The sequence below is a fragment of the Amblyraja radiata genome, chromosome 3 (genome assembly GCF_010909765.2).
Source record: "Amblyraja radiata isolate CabotCenter1 chromosome 3, sAmbRad1.1.pri, whole genome shotgun sequence".
NCBI classification, from domain to species: domain Eukaryota; kingdom Metazoa; phylum Chordata; class Chondrichthyes; order Rajiformes; family Rajidae; genus Amblyraja; species Amblyraja radiata.
This window is the reverse complement of record NC_045958.1, coordinates 131,034,022-131,052,954: the sequence shown is the minus strand read 5'-3', so window position 1 is coordinate 131,052,954 and position 18,933 is coordinate 131,034,022. Positions and strand designations below refer to the sequence as shown.

The 18,933-nt window shown below is 47.1% G+C and overlaps 1 protein-coding gene across 6 annotated transcripts in view; it reads right to left on the bottom strand.

Moving 5' to 3' along the window:
- nipbl (NIPBL cohesin loading factor) overlaps nt 1-18,357 on the bottom strand; it is a 278,213-nt gene extending 259,856 nt beyond the window's left edge. For 5 of the 6 annotated variants that reach the window (XM_033018771.1, XM_033018772.1, XM_033018774.1 and 2 more), the window contains exon 1: nt 18,071-18,356. The gene's annotated coding sequence lies outside the window, so the exon portion shown is untranslated. Of the gene's footprint in view, nt 1-18,070 lie in introns of all 6 variants that reach the window. The other variant, XM_033018770.1, reaches the window with a different exon arrangement.
- Between the last annotated feature and the right edge of the window lie 576 nt (nt 18,358-18,933).

The following is an 18,933-nucleotide window of genomic DNA, read 5'->3' as shown; positions in this document are numbered from 1 at the left end:
CTGATTTACTCCAGAATTTTGTGTCTATCTCAAGAGAACATGCATATGTGACGTTTCAGGTCACGACCCTTCTTCAGACTGATCGTGGTGGGGGAGTGGAAGAAAGGTGGAAGATAGGAAAGCCAGGACAGAGCCAGGGAAGTAATAGGTGGATACAGGTGCATAGGATTTTTGATAGGAAGGTGGAGAAACAAAGTTCAGATGAAAAGACAGAAGGCGTGAGACAAAAGAATCGAAGTGTTGTAGATTGTGAAGCTAGAGGAAGGAACATATGTAGAATAGGGAGAGGGGTGAAATAGGTGCAAGGGCTGCACAGTGACGCAGCAGTAGAGAGGCTGCCTTACAGTGCTAGAGACCCGGGTTCGATTCCGAGTATGGGTGCTGTCTGTACATAATTTGCACATTCCCTTTATGACCTGCATGGGTTTTCTCCAGGTGCTCCGGTTTCCTCCCACATTCCAAAAACGTTCAGGTTTGTAGATTAACTGGCTTGGTGAAATTGTTAATTGTCCCTTGTGTGTGTATGATTGTGTTAGTGTGCAGGGATCGCTGTTCGCTGTGGTGTGGGCCGAAGGGCCTGTTTCCGCGCTGTTCTCTAAACTCCGGGTGGGGCGCGGTTGAGAGTGGGTGGGGAAGGGTGGGATGGTGTTGCTAGCTATGCAAAAATGGAGAATTCAACAGGCGGAGAGTCTACACATCGGGAACAAGGTTTGGGGAGGTGCTCGAGAACAGTCCCACATGGAAAGACTGCTGGGGTCCCTGGATGGAGCACTTTGTGCTGTTGGAGCACAGCGGGTTAAGCAACATCGGTGGAGGGAAATTACTACATTTTTGGTTGGGGACCTTTTTCAGTCCATTTCACATCACCGATACTGAGTGGATTCATCTAGCAATTTTTTTTGTATGCACAATACTTTTGACGACCCCCAAAATTAAATGTTTTGTAACACTCACATCATGACTGTAATGATAGAAAAATCTCTCCTGACCTTTGGAAAGACATTAGAGGCTTTTGGGTTAGATTGTTTTAAGCCGGTTGCTAGGGAATGTGTGCCATTTAACACAAAGCTTTCCAAATTTCTCGTTCATTACCAATCTCAGTAAGTTCCATAACGGCTGGCATAGACAGCATAGTTTTAAGGCGAGGGGAAAGGTTTACAAGAGATGTGCTGGGTTGTTTTGTTTTTTTAAAACACAGCGAGTGTAAGATGCATGGAGCGCATTGGCTGGGGTGGTGTGGAAGTAAATGCAATAGAGTTTAAGAGGCTTCTAAATAGGCACTTGGATATGCTCGGAGTGGAGAGATATGGATCATACAGGCAGAAGGGATTAGTATAATTTGGCATCACATTCAGCACAGACCTCATAGGCCAACGGTCCTTTTCCTGTACAATACCATTTTATATTTATGTTATAAATGGAAAATAACATTTTTTTAAAATTGAATCAAATGCTACATTTGCACAATGTTTCTCATCTAGACTGTGGTCTAAGAAACATCAGCAAGGTTTTTGTTTCAACTATGTACCTTAAATGAAAATTACAATTCCCAACATCAAGCGGTACCAAATCTAAGTAGGCTTCAATTCCCTTCCTGAACCTCCAGATATTTGGAACATTTCCCCCTTCAGCAATCTAAACCAGATGATTTACATATTAAATGAAGATAATCATCGCATAGAAGAGTACAGCATTGGCCCACAATGTCTATACTTGTTGCCAGGTTATACAAATCTTCTCCGTCTGCGTGTGATATATATATATATACTCTCACTTAACAGCAGGGCAACCTAGGCAGCTTTTTAGGTTGCCAAATGAGAGTTTAGGTGGTCATTTAAGACGGCTTGCATGACACATACGATAATGTGCTCGGCCAAAGTGCGTCGCTACCAGTCGGAATTATTATTATTATTGCTTTATTTATATAGCACATTTTAAGTCAACTTGCATTGACACCAAAGTGCTTTACATAAATTAAATAATAAATTTACATACAAACCATAGAAAAAGGTTAAAATTAAATAAAGAAAGAAAATGGACACAACACATTGTAGAGTTCAACACAAACATCCCCCACAGCAGAATCAAAATTTTCCACTGTGGGGAAAGGCAGCAGAAAGTTAAGTCCTCTTCCTCTGAAACACCCGAGGTCGGGGCCCATTTGTGGCCTTGCAGCCAGTCCGATGTTTTCAGGGCCCTCTTGCCGTGAAGATGGAACACTGGCGTCGGGTGAAACAATTCCTCAGCGGCTTGGAAAGTCTGGAGCGGCTGCCTCCTCCCCGGAGACCGGAGAACTCGTAGACTTCAGGCCGCGCCGGTTGGAGCTCCGACCCCGGCGAACTCGATCCCTGGCTCCGCGGCGCTCCAAATCCAGCGCCGCCCGCGGCCGGACGCCCGCAGCCACAACTCCGCGATGTTTGGATCGACGGCCACAGCGCTCCGGAGCTTACCGCACGGCGACCCGGTAAGGCATCGCCCGCTCCATGGTTCCGCTCCGTGATGGTGTCCTTGCGCTGCGCCGCCGCCGAAGCTGTAGTCCCGGCCGGTCCCGACAGGAAACGCCGCTCCATTCTCGATGGTAGGCCGCGAGGACGGGGCGAAGAAGCAGCTCGGAGGGATGCTGCCTCTCCGACCAGGTAGGGGGACTAAGAATTAAAGCTTCCCCCTTCCCCCCCACATAAAAGACATCCACTAACATTTTGGACAGGACTTAAAGTAAAAAAAAGGTGAAGAGACGGACTGCGGGCAGGCTGCCATACACAGACGGCGCCCACTCCCGCACATCCGCCATCTTGGAAAAAAAAAAAATGCTCAATGGAGCATTCACATATTATTTCTACTTCAAATAAAGTCACAAACTAAACATATTCACCAATCATTAGATGATATATACCACAATGACATGCAGCAAAATTACAATACAGTATCTCAACTCTTTTTACACGTTGCAATGAATGCAATTTCTATTTATTTATTTCCACTTACAAACAACAATCTGGTTGGATTAGTCAGCGTATGATCAACCTCTGTGAGACCAAGTGCAGGCTTGGCGATCGCTTCACTTAAACTCCCCCTCCCATTCCAAATCCGACCTTTCTGTCCTGGGCCTCCTCCAAAGCCAGAGTGAGGCCCACCGTAAATTGGAGAAGCAGCACCTCATATTTCGCTTGGGCAGTTCACCCCAGCGGTATGAACATTGACCTCCAATTTCAGGTAGTCCCTGCTTTCTCCTCCGCTTCCCAGCTCTCCCTCAGCCCACTATCTCCACCTCTTCCATTATTCTTCTCCCACCCCCCTCCCATCAGTCTGAAGAAGGGTCTCGACCCAAAACGTTGCCTATTTTCTTCGCTCCATAGATGCTGCCTCACCAGCTGAGTTTCTCCAGCATTTTTGTCTACCCATTCACACAAGTTCTGTTATCCCACTTTCCTCACCCACTCCGTACACATTAGAGGCAATTTTAAGAGGCAAGTTAAGCTACAAAGCCAATGCACCTTTGGGATGTGGGAGGAAACCCACATGTTTGCAGGGAGAATGTGCAAATTCAACACACAGTGCCCGAGGACAGGATCGAACACAGATCTCTGGCGTGCGAGACAGCAAGTCCGCCAGGTTTGCCACTATATTTTATTTTCCAACACACACAAAAATATACGTTGATAAATTTGGTTACTAACAAAAGAAACTATCCATTTTCAGTCTTAAATCTCCAAGTAATGCTTTGTCCCCCTTTACAGCTACTGTATGTTTTAATTCAGTTCAAGACTATGGGGCAGTACATTGGCCATAAAGTTGCTGCCTAAAATTGCCAGAGACCCAGAATTGATCCTGAATATAGGTGCTATCTGTATGGAGCTTGCCCCTCTTCCCTTTGATCGCATGGGTTTTCTCCAGGTGCTCTTGTTTCCTTCCACATTCCAAAGGCGTGCAGGAACCTTTTTCCAACCATATATATATATATATATATATATATGAATATGAATATATATGAATATACATATATATATATATAATATATAAATACACACTGTTTTTGTTTTCTCGTTTATAAGATTGTTTACAGAGTACTATGTTTATGTATTCTGTTGTGCTGCTGCAAGTAAGGATTTCATTGTTCTAAGTGGGACGTGAGAGAATAAAACACTCTTGACTTACATCGCTAAAGTGTGGGATAGAACTAGTGTACGGGTGATTGGTGGTCGGCATGGACTCAGTGGGCCGAGGGGCCTGTTTCCACACTGTATCTTTAAATTAAACTAAAAACACCAAAACCAGAGGAAATCTAAATAAGGGTCTCTACCCAAAACATCACCCAATTTCTTCTATCCAGAGATGCTGGCTGCTCCATGGAGTTCCCCCGCACAATTAAAGCATTGAATAGTCTTCACCCTATCATAGTTACCCAACCAGACGCAACTAAATTTAAGGTTTAGTTATTTCCCAAGAACCCTTTTTTGCTTAAGTCCAAGTCAAGAGTCAAGATAGTTTTATTGTCATGTGTCCCAGGTAGGACAATGAAATTCTTGCTTGCTGCAGTTCTAAACATAATACAGAACAGGAGACAAAAGTTCAGTGTGTCTATATACCATAGACCATATATATACACAATAAACAAACAGATAAAGTGCAATAGGCTGGGGTTTTTTCAGTTTGGAGTTTGGTGGTGGTGGGTCCACTCCTGTTTAAATAAAATATGGAATATTTTTGGAGGACCAGGAAATCAAGAAGCAACAGGAGTTACTCTAGCTCCAGGGAGTGATTCTGCGGTTTTTTTCCAGCGGTCGCGGCGAGCGGACAGCAATGGCGGCCAGATCTCCCACAATGCAAAGGGAGGGAGAAATTGGCCGACACCGACCAGTTGCCATGGCAATGCGCATGTGCAGGGTGGCACATGCGCACAACCACGGCCGATGATGTGCTGGCTGTGGTTGTGCGCATATGCAAGGGGAGGATGTGTAGGCCGCAGCAGTGCGCATGTGTAAGGCGGCCGGCCGTGCCGGGAAATGAGGAGTGAGCTGAGAGCAGAGACCCGAGATCCGGACACGGATGGCGGGCGGAGACGGAGAGTGACAGAGATAGAGAGGGGGCCTGCTGAGAGTTGAACGTTAGGTGTCCCGGTTGCTTGCCAAACTGGGCAAAATGGCATGGCATTTAGGTTGCCCGGCGGCACTTTAGGTCGCCATTGGCAACCGCTAATTTCGAGCCCTGTTCCAGGAGTGTTCATCTCATTTATACTTTCCCTCTGTCCTCTAGGTTTTGATATATCCACTCAGGGAAAATGGTCTGACTGTCAATTTTATATACTTCTTTTAGGTCTCCCCACACCCTCCAACAATACAGACAAAATAGCCCAAGTTTGTCCAACCTCATCGTATACATAATACCATCTAATCCAGGCTGCATCCTGGTAAAGCTCTTCTGCATCCTCCCCAAAACTTCCATATCCTTCCTGGAATGGGATAACCAGAACTGCACACACCTCTCCAAATGAGGCTTCACCAATATTTTGTAAACCTGCAACATGACATCATGACTGTTATACTTAATGGCCAATGAAGAGAGCAGGCACACCATACACCTTCTTTACCCCTCTAGGTCTTCGTGGAGCCACTTTTGGGGAATTATGTACTTGGATCCCAAGTTCCCTGTGTACACCAATGCTTATAAGGGTCTTATTATTATCTATATTACTAAAAGTCTGTTCTTGACCCGTTTTGGCCATCTGTGCTGCGATTTCCGAGAGAACGCCGCCACCTACGGCCGTCATTTTTGGCCACCTTGCTCAGAGCCCCCCTCCGCCGTATGTGCGCCGAAGATTTTTTCCAGTCGATGAAAAATGACAGAGATGTTAATGTTTTTACAAAATTCCCCATTCTCTCTGCTGCCCCTGCTGGCGGCAGGGGGGAGGGACTATAAAACCAGGAAGTGGTGTGCCTCACATTCTCTTCATGATGGATGAAGGCAGAGGGTCACGTTTCTCTGAGCTGTGAATAACACTGAACACATGTCGACTCAAATGTAAGTGGCCTTAGTGGTTCTAAAACGCTTGCAAACTGTGTCTATTGGTTCTAAAATGTTTGCAAAAAGTGTCTATTGGTTCTACAATGTTTGCAAAAAGTGTTTCTTTTGGTTCTACAATGCTTGCAGAATGTGTCTTTTTTGGTTCTAAAATGTTTTTTAGGTTCTCCCCCCCTTTCCTCCCCCCCCTCCTCTCCCACCCTTTCCTCTCTTCTCCCCCCCTTTCTCTCTCCCCTCTTTTTCTCCCCCCCCTCCCCACCATTCCTCCCCTAAATCCCCCTCCCCTCCACACACCCCTACCCCCTTCCTTCCCCCTCCCTGCTCCCCACCTCTCCCCATCCCTCTCAGCACACCCTCTCTCTCCCCTCTTTCCTCTCTCCCCTTTTCCCTCCCCCTCCCCCCCCCCTCCACACCGCCTACCCTCTTCCCTCCTACCTCCCTCCCCCCCTCCTCTCCCCCCCCCCTTTCCTCTCCTCCCCCCCTCCCCTGAATCCCCCTCCCCTCCACACATCCCTACACTCTTCCTTCCTTCCTCCCTCCCCCTCCCTGCTCCCCACCTCTCCCCCTCCCCTCAGCACACCCTCTCTCCCCCTCTTTCCTCTCTCCCCCATTTTCCCCTCTCTCTCCCCCCTCTCTCCTCCGCCCTCTCTCTCTCCCCTCCCTCCCCTAAACCCCCTCCCCTCCACCCCCCCCTCTCTAGGTGCGACTGCAAGTTGGGGGCTATGCATCAGTAGATAGGGTGTTTATGGGGTTAAAAGGAGCAAATTAATAATATTAATATAATATCAAGGGGGGTACTTAGCGCGAGTGCGGGGGGGATAGTTAGTGTGTGTGACGCTGCATGCCGCCTCCCCCCCCCCCCCCCCACAACCGCACGTTGGGGGAACAGACCCAACGGGTCTGCACTTGGTCTAGTTATATATATTTTTCTCTTGCATTCAACCTCTCAAAGTGTAACACCAAATTGCTTGTATTAATCCCCATCAGCCATTTTTGCACCCATAAATATAACTGATGTCTTCTATATCCCATTGCATCCTTTGACAGTATTCCTCATTGTCCATAGCTCCACCAATTTTGGTGTCAACACCAACCAACCCATCCTCATTTACATCTAAGTTGTGTATATACCACAGAGGTCCCAGCAGTGATCCCTATGAAAGACCACTGGTCACAGGCCTCCGGCTAGAATAATATCCTAAACCTAAATTTTAGTAGTTACTTAAGTGATGATGTCGGATGGAAGCTGCATACCCAAATCTCGTTGCACTTATGTGCAATGACAATAAAATTTATTATTATTATTATTATATTATCCTTTTTTCACAACCTTCTGTTCATAATGGTAAACCAGTTTTGTATCCAAACTACCAAATCACCATGCATCTCATGCATCTTAATTTTCTGGAGCAACCTACCAGGTATTTATTAGATATTTATCAAATGCCTTACTAAAATCCACGTAGACGACACCCACCACCCTATCCTCATCAATCACCTTTCCCCCCCAAAAACTCAATCAAGATAGTAACATAGGACCTGCCACAGACAAAGCTATGAAAGATATGCAAAAAAGTTCAGATTATAAAGGAAACAGGCCATTATAAGCTGTTTGTAGGGTGAAAATGAGAAGCTAATGCGACTTGGGTGGGGGAGGGATAGAGGGGGAATTCCGGGGCTACCTGAAGCGAGAGAAATCAATATTTATACCACTGCTACCAAAACGAAATATGAGATGCTGTTCCTCCGATTTGCGTTTAGCCTCACTCTGACAATGGAGGAGACAGAGAACATAAGGTCTGAGCAGGAATGGGAAGGAGAATTAAAGTGTCCAGCAACCAGGAGATCAGGTAGGTTCACGCGGGCTGAAAGAAGGTGTTCCGCAAAATGATCGCCCAGTCTGCGTTTGGTCTCGCCGATGTATAAGAGTCCACATCTTGAACAACAGATACAGTAGATGGGGTTGAAGGAGGTGCAAGTGAACCTCTGTCTAATCTGAAAGGACTGTCAGGGTCCCTGGACAGAGTCGATGGAGGAGGTATAGCGACAGGTGTTGCATCTTCTGCGGTTGCAGGGTAAGGTACCTGGAGAGGAGGTGGTTTGGGTGGGAAGGGATGAGTTAACCAGGGAATTGTGGAGGGAAAGGTCTCTATGGAAGGCGGAAAGGGGTGGAGATGGGAAAATGTGGCTAGGGGTGGGATCCCAATGGAGATGGCGGAAATTTTGGAGGATTATGTGTTGTATGCGACGGCTGATGGGGTGGAAGGTAATAGCTAGGGGGACGTTGCGACTAGGGGGAGGGGGAGCAAGGGCGGAGCTGCGAGGTACCGAGGAGACACGAGCGAGGGCCTCATCTATGATGGGAGAGGGGAACCACCTCATCTTGAGCAAAGGTGCAGCGTAGATTGAGGAATTGAGACTAGGGGATAGAGTCTTTGCAGGAAGCAGGGTGGGAAGAAGCGTAGTCGAGATAATTGTGGGAGTCAGTGGGTTTGTAATAGACGACAGCTTCTCCGTGGATTGTCACCTTGTCGTGGTGGAGAAGCTTGTGTGGACCTGAGATCCTGAGAGCGATGCCGTCTGGAGCTATGCTCCTGGTAGGGCCACCCATGGCGGTACGGTCGAGGGGGAGGTCTCTGACAAAGAGCAATCCAACCAAGACCTCAATGGTGGAACAGGCGGAGGACGATGGCTGACCTTAGTGCAGCGTCACAACAGCTGGGAAGGCGGATGAAAGCTGCAGCAGAAAAGGGTCTCCGGTCGTCTTGGGCTCCACGCCACCGGATCCTAACCCAGATCTGTCAAGGACCGTGCTTGGCTGCCTGTGCACCAGTCTCCCCACGTTAAACAAAGTCACACACAGGCATCCTCCATAGAGCACCCTGGAGGGGTGAAGGAAAACACCAAATGCAAACTTCCACTGCCTTGTGGCTATTATCTTATTCAGGAAAGGTGAAGATTGGATCCGGCGGACTACGTGGAGGAGACCACCATTTTGTGGTCCAACGGGTAGGAAGGTGGACCCAGCAAAGCGTCGTGGAGCGCAATTAAGGCACAATGTTCACGTAGATCACTGGTGGCCGTCCACTGCATCCTGACCTATCGCCAGCCGTCTAGACTATGTCTTGCCACTGGATCCAAATAGTGCCGGGACGAGAGAGTGAGGCTGACGATTTGCGCAACTCTCCCTCACTTTAATCCAAGTCATGACTTCAGGACCCAACTGGGTGAAGCAAGATCACCACAGGAGCAGATGAAGCTGAGAAGCACACGCCAGAAGCTCATAGAGGAAACGTGCCGCGCGCAAGGCTCTAGCCACTTCAACTTCTACTGCAGCACCCACCCAACTGTGTCTCATATGCGGTTGGGACTCCTCGCCACCGCCTTCCCTCTTCCGCCAGCCAACAGCACGATGCGGGACCGAGCGGTGCAGCTCAAAGATCCTATAGCTAAAGGATCTTTGGTGCAACTGCTTCAGACGGTGGAAGGAGGCCTCCCCCTCCCTCCCTCCTCCCGGCCTCGTGCGAGGTTTCTTTTGAAAGCGCCGTTACCAGATGGGCAAGCAGCGGCCGCTATCAGGGCGGGCGGGGTGCTGGAGGAGGTGGAGCCGCTGTCGCGGCCGCTGCAGCTGCTGTGCGGGGCCCGTCATTCGCTCCGACCCTTCGTCACCCCGCACCTAGTATCTTTGCCCCGCACAGCCGTCGCCGACACTAAACGTCACGTTCCTTTTCTCCAGAGATGCTGCCTGATCTGCTGAGTTTACTCCAGTTTTTTGTGTCTATCGGTATAAACCAGTGCCAAGCCTGGCAAAATGACTCGCCGTTTATGTTGCCCGGCGGCACTTTGGGTGGTCAATGGCACCCGGGCAACCGTTCATTTCGAGCCCCGACTCAGCAGGACAGGCAGCATCTCTGGAGAGAGGAATGGGTGACGTTTCGGGTCGAGACCCTTCTTCAGATTCATTCACTTTACTCATAATTCTGCTTGCATTTAAATAAATACACTTGAGCCCATCACAATGTTCAATAACCTTTCCCCACCTGTCCTTTGAGAATTATTGGTCATAACCTCTACCTTTTCATCAGTACTTTTATTGACCTGCTGCTCTGATTCGCACCCTGTTGCCAATCTAGTGCTCCTGAATAGCACCTGCGAATCTTCATGCAATTATATTGTTTTGCCCGCAGGTCAGGTGCAACCTATCCTTCTCGTATAGGGCCCAATGATCTCTAGAGCTGAAGCTCTTGACCCTGCACCACTCCTTGGTCCTATATCTTGTATAAGCTCTACCAACTTTTAGCTCATCTAGAATCTGCATCGGCAGCAGGGAGCAGAGGCAAAGCTACTTGAGTGCTGCCTTGATGCTCCAGCAATCCGGACTTGTTCAGACTTTCTATGCTGCCTGAATTGTAGCCCTCCATCTCAGACCATTCAGAACTAGCAGTGGAGACAAGATACTACAGGTACGAGAACATTGAAGCACAAAAAAGCAGCTGAAGAAACTCAGTAGGTTAGGCAGCATTTGAGGAGATAGTCAGTCAAGAGTGTATCATTGTCATATGTCCCAGATAGAACAATTTAATTCTTACTTGCAGCAGATTATGTATATATAGTACACTGTAAACAATATGAGGAAAAAAAGGTTCAGTGCATGTATATACACACGCATACCTACACGTTAAAAACAAACAATAGTGCAATAACAACAATAATAGTCTATGTAGTTCAGAACTTATTTGAGATTGTAGTGTTTAATAGCCTAATGGCTGTAGGGAAGTGGCTATTCCTGAACCTGGACCTTACAGTTTTCAGGCTCCTGTACCTTCTTCCCGGTGGCAGGGATGAAATGAATGTGTGGCCAGGGTGGTGTGGGTCTCAGATGATGCGGGCTGCCTTTTTGGTGCAGCGACTCCGGCAAATCCCTTCAATGGTGGGGAGGTGAGAACCCGTGATGGACTGGCAGTGATCATTTTTTGCAATATTTTTCGCTCCTGGGCATTCAAGTTGCCGAACCAGGCCACGATGCAACCAATTAATATGCTCTCTACTGTACACCTGAACGACATACTGAATTTACGTAATCTTCTCAGGAAGTAGAGGCGTTGATGTGCTTTCTTCATAATTGCATCAGTGTGCTGAGTCCAGGAAATATCTTCAGAAATATGCACGGCCAGGAATTTGAAGCTATTGACTCTCCACCATCGTCCCGTCGATATAGACAGGTTTATGGGTCCTCATCCTTCCTCATCCAAAGTCCGCAATCAGTAAATAGACAATGAACCTTTCAGGTCATGTTCCTTCATCTGAACCGTAAACCCTTCATTCCTAGGCCTAAACCCTAGAACCTACCACACAACACAGTGAAGCAGCAACACCAAAAGTGATACAAAACAGCAGATGATCACCAACATTAAGGCCAATGGGGACATATAAAAATTGCAATACTAAAATTGTAAAGAATATTTGACAAGCAGCATGAGATTGTTAAAGGCAAAAATTCCTCCCCCCCCCCCCCCCCCCCCCCCCCCCCCCCCCCCCCATAGACAGAGCTACTGCCAGATGACAATAAAATGGAAAACATGATATCACTGTGCAAAAAAAGGTAATGACATCCTGAGGATTACAGCCAATGAATTTAACATTTGCAATGGAGATGCTTAATCAAGGGAAAAATGTATCCAAAGTTTGAGCTAACAAAGGAACTAGTTCCAATTTGTTTAGGGCAAACAGTGCCTTTCATAACCACGCTGATTATTTTTTGCAAGTAAGTAATGGAGAAAGATAAAGGAGTCACATTGGACAAGAAAAAAAGAATTAGGCTGCCTGGCCCAACATGCAATATGATCATGGTTGATCTATTCCACTCCTCATCATCTCTTCTATGTCAGTTCACATTGCCAGAAATTATCAGATTCTTCAAATATTTATCTACCTCAACATTCTTCTGATGATCGCGGCTCCACAACCTTCTGGTATGGAGAATTTCAGAGGTTCACCACAGAAGAATCCAAATGGATCTTCAAAAGATATCTGTCCCACATAAAAAACAAGCCTGGTTGGCAAAATGAGCTCCATAGAATAAAGGGGTCAGCAATCGCATGGATGAAGATTGGCTCAAGGACAAAGCTGAGAATCATATTAATCTGGTGCTCACGTAGTAGACAGTAAAATTGTGTGGCCGCTCAGATGTCAGTGCTAAGACCATGTTATTTATAAATAATATACATAAATAAAAATGTTACGCTCTGACATCTGAGCGACTATATAACAGTGCAAAAGACCGAGAATGTGCAAACAACTGGCAGGTGAAATTTAATACAGAGCAATACGGTGATGCAATAAAGAACAAAGTAATATAATAGACTAGATCCACAAAGGCTCCAAGTATGGAGCTACAGAGGAACGTGGCGTATAAGTTCATAAATCTTCAAAGGTGGCAGGATATGTTGGGAAACCGATAAAGCATATGGCCTCTTAGATATAATGCATTAAGTGCTTGTGATCCACTGACTTACTATCCACAGATCCCCATACTCACAAGGTCAGCATTACTGGATGGTAATCATTGTGCGTTCCCCCAGAGTTGGCCCCTGCAGTGTCTAGGAATTCAGTTTGCCATGAGACAGATTGCATTTAATATCATTTCCCAGGAACGAAGTGTGGGTCAGCTGTGCAGCTGAAGCCAAGAAGTACAGATGTGTTCCTGCATATTTTGACTGTAGCCTTTGTCATTGCCAGCTGCATTAGTGGCATTGCAAGATATCTGTGTACCTAACCCTCAGTTAACAAGGGCTTGGTGTAATTAGAGGATAAAGTACAAATGTAGTGGATCATTATGACACATTGATTAGGCCACAATTGGAATCACATCCAATTCTTTCAGTACACTGAAAGGAGAATGTAAAAGTACTGGAGAAGGTGCAGAACAAATCTGCCGGAATGAGTTTGGAGATAAAGTATTCCATCTCCAAGGTTAGGCCAAAGGTAGCAGGTAGATTTAGATGATTAAGGGTAGGAGGTGGATCGAATAGAGCAAAATGCAGACTGGTTGGGCTCAATTACCTTTTTCCATTCCATACATCTTATCTAAGCATACAAGATCATGTATGGTTAACAACGGCAAATATTTTGCCAACCGACATGCACACCGTAAGTCCCAGCAAGTGACTAGTGGCATCAAGGGAGCTGCCTTGACATTTTCAGGACCCCCTTGACATTAACAGGACCCCCCCCCCCCCATCAACAAACACACACCGTTAGCCAAAATCTCCAACTGACTAACCACACAAATGTTATGACTACACGAACAGGTTAGAGACTGGGTATCCAACAGAACGTTGGCAGATGAAATTTAATCCCTATAAATACATGGTGATTCATTCTGGGAAAGCAAATAAGGGTTGGATATATGCAGCAAGGGCACTCCTAAGGAATACTGGTTACCAGAAACACTTAGGGATCCAAGAGCATGGTTCGCTGAAGTTGGAATACAGGTATATACAGACGTAAAGGAGGCACGTGACATACTTACATTCATAGGTCAGGGCATAGCACAGCAATGTTGAGACATCTCATTGCAACTTGGATAGGCCACACTTGCAGTATTGTGTACACTTCTGGTTGCTGCACGATAGGAAAGATGGAATTGAACTGAAGAGTGCAGAGGATATTCAACAAGATGTTGCCGTGATTAGAAGACTTTGGTTATGGAGAGCGATTGGACAAGCCGTGTTTGTTTTCCCTGGAGTTGATGCTGAAGAATGTCCTGGTAGAAGCACATAATTTTAAAAGAAGCATAGATAGGACAGATAGTTAAAATCTTGTTCCAGTGGTGAATACCAAAAACAAGTGGTCATGAGGATGTGAGTGGAAGACATTTGAAAAATGGGGGTGGAGTACTTTTTGCACAGGAATGCACAACCAAATGGTGAGATCAGACACAATTACTACATTAAAGATCACTTAAAAATGCAAGATGTAGAAGATTATGGCCCTAATGTTCTCTGTTCCAATGCTAGCAAATGAGATTTGTGTAGATGGGCAAAAAAGTTGTATTGAGGTGCTAGGCTGAAGGCCTCATGTCTATGCTCTACGATTATAATCACTCGAAAATAAATCAATATTCCTCCTTTGTCGCAAGATAAAATTCTGGAAAACCTCGAAGGATTACAGCCGTTCAAATCAGCAGTAAAATAAATGCGTTACAAATGCTGGGGCTGCCAGTAACAGTGTAGTAAATTTTAAAAATCAGATGGCTCAGGGACCAGGGGTCACAAATTCAATGTGATGGCAGAAGATGCAAGAAAGATGAGAGGCAAACAAACAGCTTTTTATTTTAAATTAAACAATAAGAGTAATTCCTATCTGGAGCTTACCAAGCCTTCCAAGATGGCAGGTGCAGTCTTACATCTTGTAACATCAAAGTGTATTTTCAGTCTAAACTCCCTGCCATCTCCAGGGGAATAACCCCATTCGCCTCTTTTCCCCCTCTATTTCCCTGAACCACTGCAACTTAAAACAGTGCAGCACACGAACAAGCCCTTCGGACCAACATGTCTGCACTAACTATGTTGCCAATTTAATTAATCCTTTCTACCTATACATGCATGGTCTGTATCCCTCAATCCCTTACCTATTTCTATCTAATTCTTCCGAAAATGGTACTGATACAGGTTTATTATTGTCACGTGAACTAAAATGCAGTGAAAAACATTCCAGGCAAATAATTTCATACACAAGTGTATCAAGCACTGATAAAGAGAAAATAGGGTGCAAAATATATTGTTACAGCTACAGAGAAAGTGAAGCAGCAGTTGCTGCCTTACAGCAAAATGCAGCACCGGAGACCCGGGTTTGATCCCGATACGGGCGCTCTCTGTATGGATTTTGGACGTTCTCCCCATTTGTACGTTCTACATGGGCTTTCTCCGAGATCTCCAGTTTCCTCCCATATTCCAAAGACAGGTTTGTAGGTTAATGGCTTGATTAATTGGCTTGATAAATGTTCAGTATAAAATTGTCCAACTTTTCAGAAAGTACAAGGTACAAAAGAAAGTGCAAGAGCATAACAAGGTGGATTGAAAATTTATCCCCAGCATGAGATAGGTCAATTCAAGAGTCTGATAACAGCGGGGAAGATGCTGTTCCAGAATCTGGTGGAACACACTTTCAAGCTTTTGTTATCGTCTGCCCAAAGGGGGAGAGAAGGTTGCCAAACCAAGCTGTGATGCAAATCTATAGGACATTTTCAAAAGTGCGACTGTAAAAACTGGCGACATGTTAAATTTCTTTAGCCTATTGAGGAAGTAGAGGTATTGCTGTACTTTCTTGGTCGTAGCATCAACTTGGTTGAACCAGAACAAATTTTAGGTGCTATTCTATTAAAATAAGAATTTTAAGCTCTCAACCATCTCCACTGCAGCACCACTGATACAAATTGGGTCTACCATCCTGACTAGCTCCTTCGGTTTGCTAACATTGAGGAAGAGATTGTAGTCATGACATGATTCTAAGCTCACCATCTCCTTTCCGTACTCTGCCTCAGCACTGTTTGAAATCAGCACCCAATGGTGCAATTTGCAAACGGCATTAGAGCTGAAATTAGCCATAGTCATGTAGTCATGAGTGTACAGGGAGCATAGCAAGGGGCTAAGAATGCAGCCTTGTAATGCACAGTTGTCGAGTGTTATTCTGGAGGATGTCTTGCCACATATCCTTACTGATTGAGGGCTATAGGCCAGGATCTAGTTGGGGGGGGGGGGGGGAACATCTATCCAGATGTTCCAGAATTAGGTATAGTTCCAGGGAGATGGCAGCGGCTCTATTGCAACATACGTATATCGTCCTCGTATCTGCTTCTATCGCTTCCTCTGGCAGCACTTTCTAGGTACCTACTACCCTCTATATGAAAGAAACCTGCCTTGCAAACCTGCTGAAGCTGGAGCTGAGGCAACAGCACTACCTCCTGATTCACCATGCCAGTCAAACTTAATACATCTCAACTGACAATTTAGTGAGAAGAACTAAGGAAGGAGCAAGGGGAGGAAAACAGGAAGTAGTCTCTACACCATAATAATTCAAAGTATTTGCAGGAAATCTCAGGTCATTTTGTAATAGACTGTGATAACCATAAGAAGTGTAATACAATGAAGGTTCTAATTGATTCAGGCTGTTCCCTATCACATATGCTAATCCAAGTTTCCACTTTGTTGTTTTTACTTTAGCATGCTGGGAAAAACACTTGCATTTCTTAACAGCACAGAAACAGGGAGATTGAATGTTTTTACTTAAGAATGTAGACGTGTGTAAACTGGTGAATCCTCAAGTCATGCCAGTGTACTCTAATTGCAAACAATACATGTTCTTCTCTTTAAGGCTGAAATGCAATAAATCTTTTTAAATTATTTGCAGGCTTTCATGTCAGAGACCAATACACGATTGAACACTACAAGTGTAAGAGGTCAGATTTTTTTAATGAAATACTAGTTTAAAAAGGACAACTCCTAGAGTTAACCTTATTAATGCAAGATTTCCATAAATCAAAGGAATTTTGTGATGATGAAGAAGAGCAAATGGAAGAAATCTTGTTCACCCTAGAATAAATCTTTTGACAAAATTTTCCAGCCAGTATAAATGTTGCAAATATTTATAGAATACATGATTACAGTCAGGAAATGCTACAACACAAGTATCGTAGAGAGTTCAAATACGATTTATGGACAATTCGGGTTTCAATCAATTCCTTCAAAAGTTACAAGTACGATAAATAAGATTCGTCCAGTTGATTTCTGGGTATTTATAGCGACAATATCCCGTCCAGATTGTGACGTGCGACAGGAGATATATTCCTGTTCAAATTTATGAAATGGTCCACGCATTTGAAGTTACTAAAATCGTGCCGAATAGATACCATACAGCAAGTGTTTGCAAACAATGAACTTCGGCATCCGTTTACACTGCAGCGTACCGAGTCAAATATTGATACAATAGTTTCGCCCACACAAGTACAGCAATGACGCACTAGCGTCCGGCCACTGAGATGTACACCAACTAGGTATACACCCATCAACAGATGTAAATACTTCCACACTAAAATTTAGGAATGCATATTTACGTTGTATGTCTGCATCTCCCTGTCGGAGTGTACAATTTAGTGAACTTATACAACACACTATCTTTCAACTAAATGTGCTTTTCTATTCTTAGACAAGTGAAACTATAAGCAACATTTTACTTTCACTTCACCAGCCGAGTTGTCCTTTCAAAAATTAATCATATTGGCAGCTGCAACAGCTGTTCTACATTTACCGACTGATCTTTTCACGGACACCGACAACGATGTCGAGCCGGAGAACGTAGCAGAATCAGTCCTAATCGCCCGGAGTCGGTTGTGTGCAATTAATTAAAGCCACCCAGGTGCCTCAGGCAAAAAGCAAGATCTTGTCCTACTCTCTCAGACGATGAATGGACCACGTACGACCAACACCAACGGACAACCCACCCGCCAGTCCGGACCAATGTTGTACCCGACGTGCAGGCTTCACCAGCCACAGGCCGAGCTGGCGGCTGAACAATGCGTCCGGGCCGCGGCCTCCCCAAGAGCGGGCGGGCCATGGCCAGCCTCCTCGGAGCAGGGCCGCCACTTTCAGGGCGACCTTCCGCTCCCTCCAGCTCGGCCGAGAGTACGCGAGCTCGGGGCTTGATGCTGGCCTGCGGTTAAACATTCCTCCGCGGGCCGAGGCCCGCCCACGGCGGCGTCCAGCAGCGGCCCCGGGCCTGCGCGCTCCCCGCCCACTCCCACTCCCCCCGCCGCCAGGCCGCACTCCCAGCAACAAGCACTTCCTCCTGCGGCCTCAGGCCAGTGTCCGGCCGTGGGTCTCTCTGCCCGGACAGCCGCTATTATTCCCGGCTCGGCGAGAGCGGAAGGGCCCAAAGGCGGACGAGGAGAGCGACTAGGCCCAGAGTCCGGGGCCTCGCCCGCTCGTTGCCGCCCGCTCCCGCCGAGCGAGCAGGAGGCCGCGGGCCCCGCTCGGCGCGTCGCGTCGCGCTTTACCTCAGTAAGAAGCCGCTGTGGCCCGGCGGCCGGGGCGAGCCGTCTCCTCCGCTCTCCGCGGCGATCAACAGGGCGGCGGGCAGAACAACAACACTCGGCGGACATGAAGGCCTGAACCCGCGGCGCGCTCCCCGCCCCCGGTGTTGCCCCCGGTGTTGCCCCGCGGCCTGCGCCCCCCTCGCGGCTCCTCCTCACGCTGTGCGGCGGCGGTGCGGCCTCCCGAGCGGCGGCGATCGCGGCTCCAGTCGCGGCTCCCCTCTCGCAGACAAAATGCCGACCGGAAGTGAACGAACAAGCACGAGCGGAGCGGGGGGGGGGGAAGAGGAGGAAGAAGGCGCCAAACGCAACACTTCCGGCTGCAGCGCCCCCGCGTGCCCGCGCGCCACACTCGGGTCTCGCGGCGCGCACGCGCAGTCAGGCCTCCCGCCCGCCCGCCGACGCGCACGCGCACTGACTTCCGTCCGCCCGTCGACGCGCACGCGCGCTGAGGCCTCCCGCCAGCCCCTCGACAGTCAGGCCGGCCGGAGGCGGTGTTGCGCACGCGCAGTCAGGCCGGCCGGAGGCGGCGGCGGAGAGGCAGTGCGCGTGCGCAGCTTTTGGCGGGGAGATTGGTTGTCCGGCCGCGCCGCCATTGATGTAGATAAACACCGCGCCTCACTGTCTAAATATCAAACTTTAATCCCTGCGCTGAACCACAACTCTCCTCACAATTTAGAGTATCGTGTGTATGAGTGGGGTGTTCACTCTGTGAGGTAGACAAAACTGCTGGAGTAGCTCAGGCAGCATCTAAGGCAGAACAGAGAAGGTTCACCAGACTGATTCCTGGGATGTCAGGACTTTCATATGAAGAAAGACTGGATAGA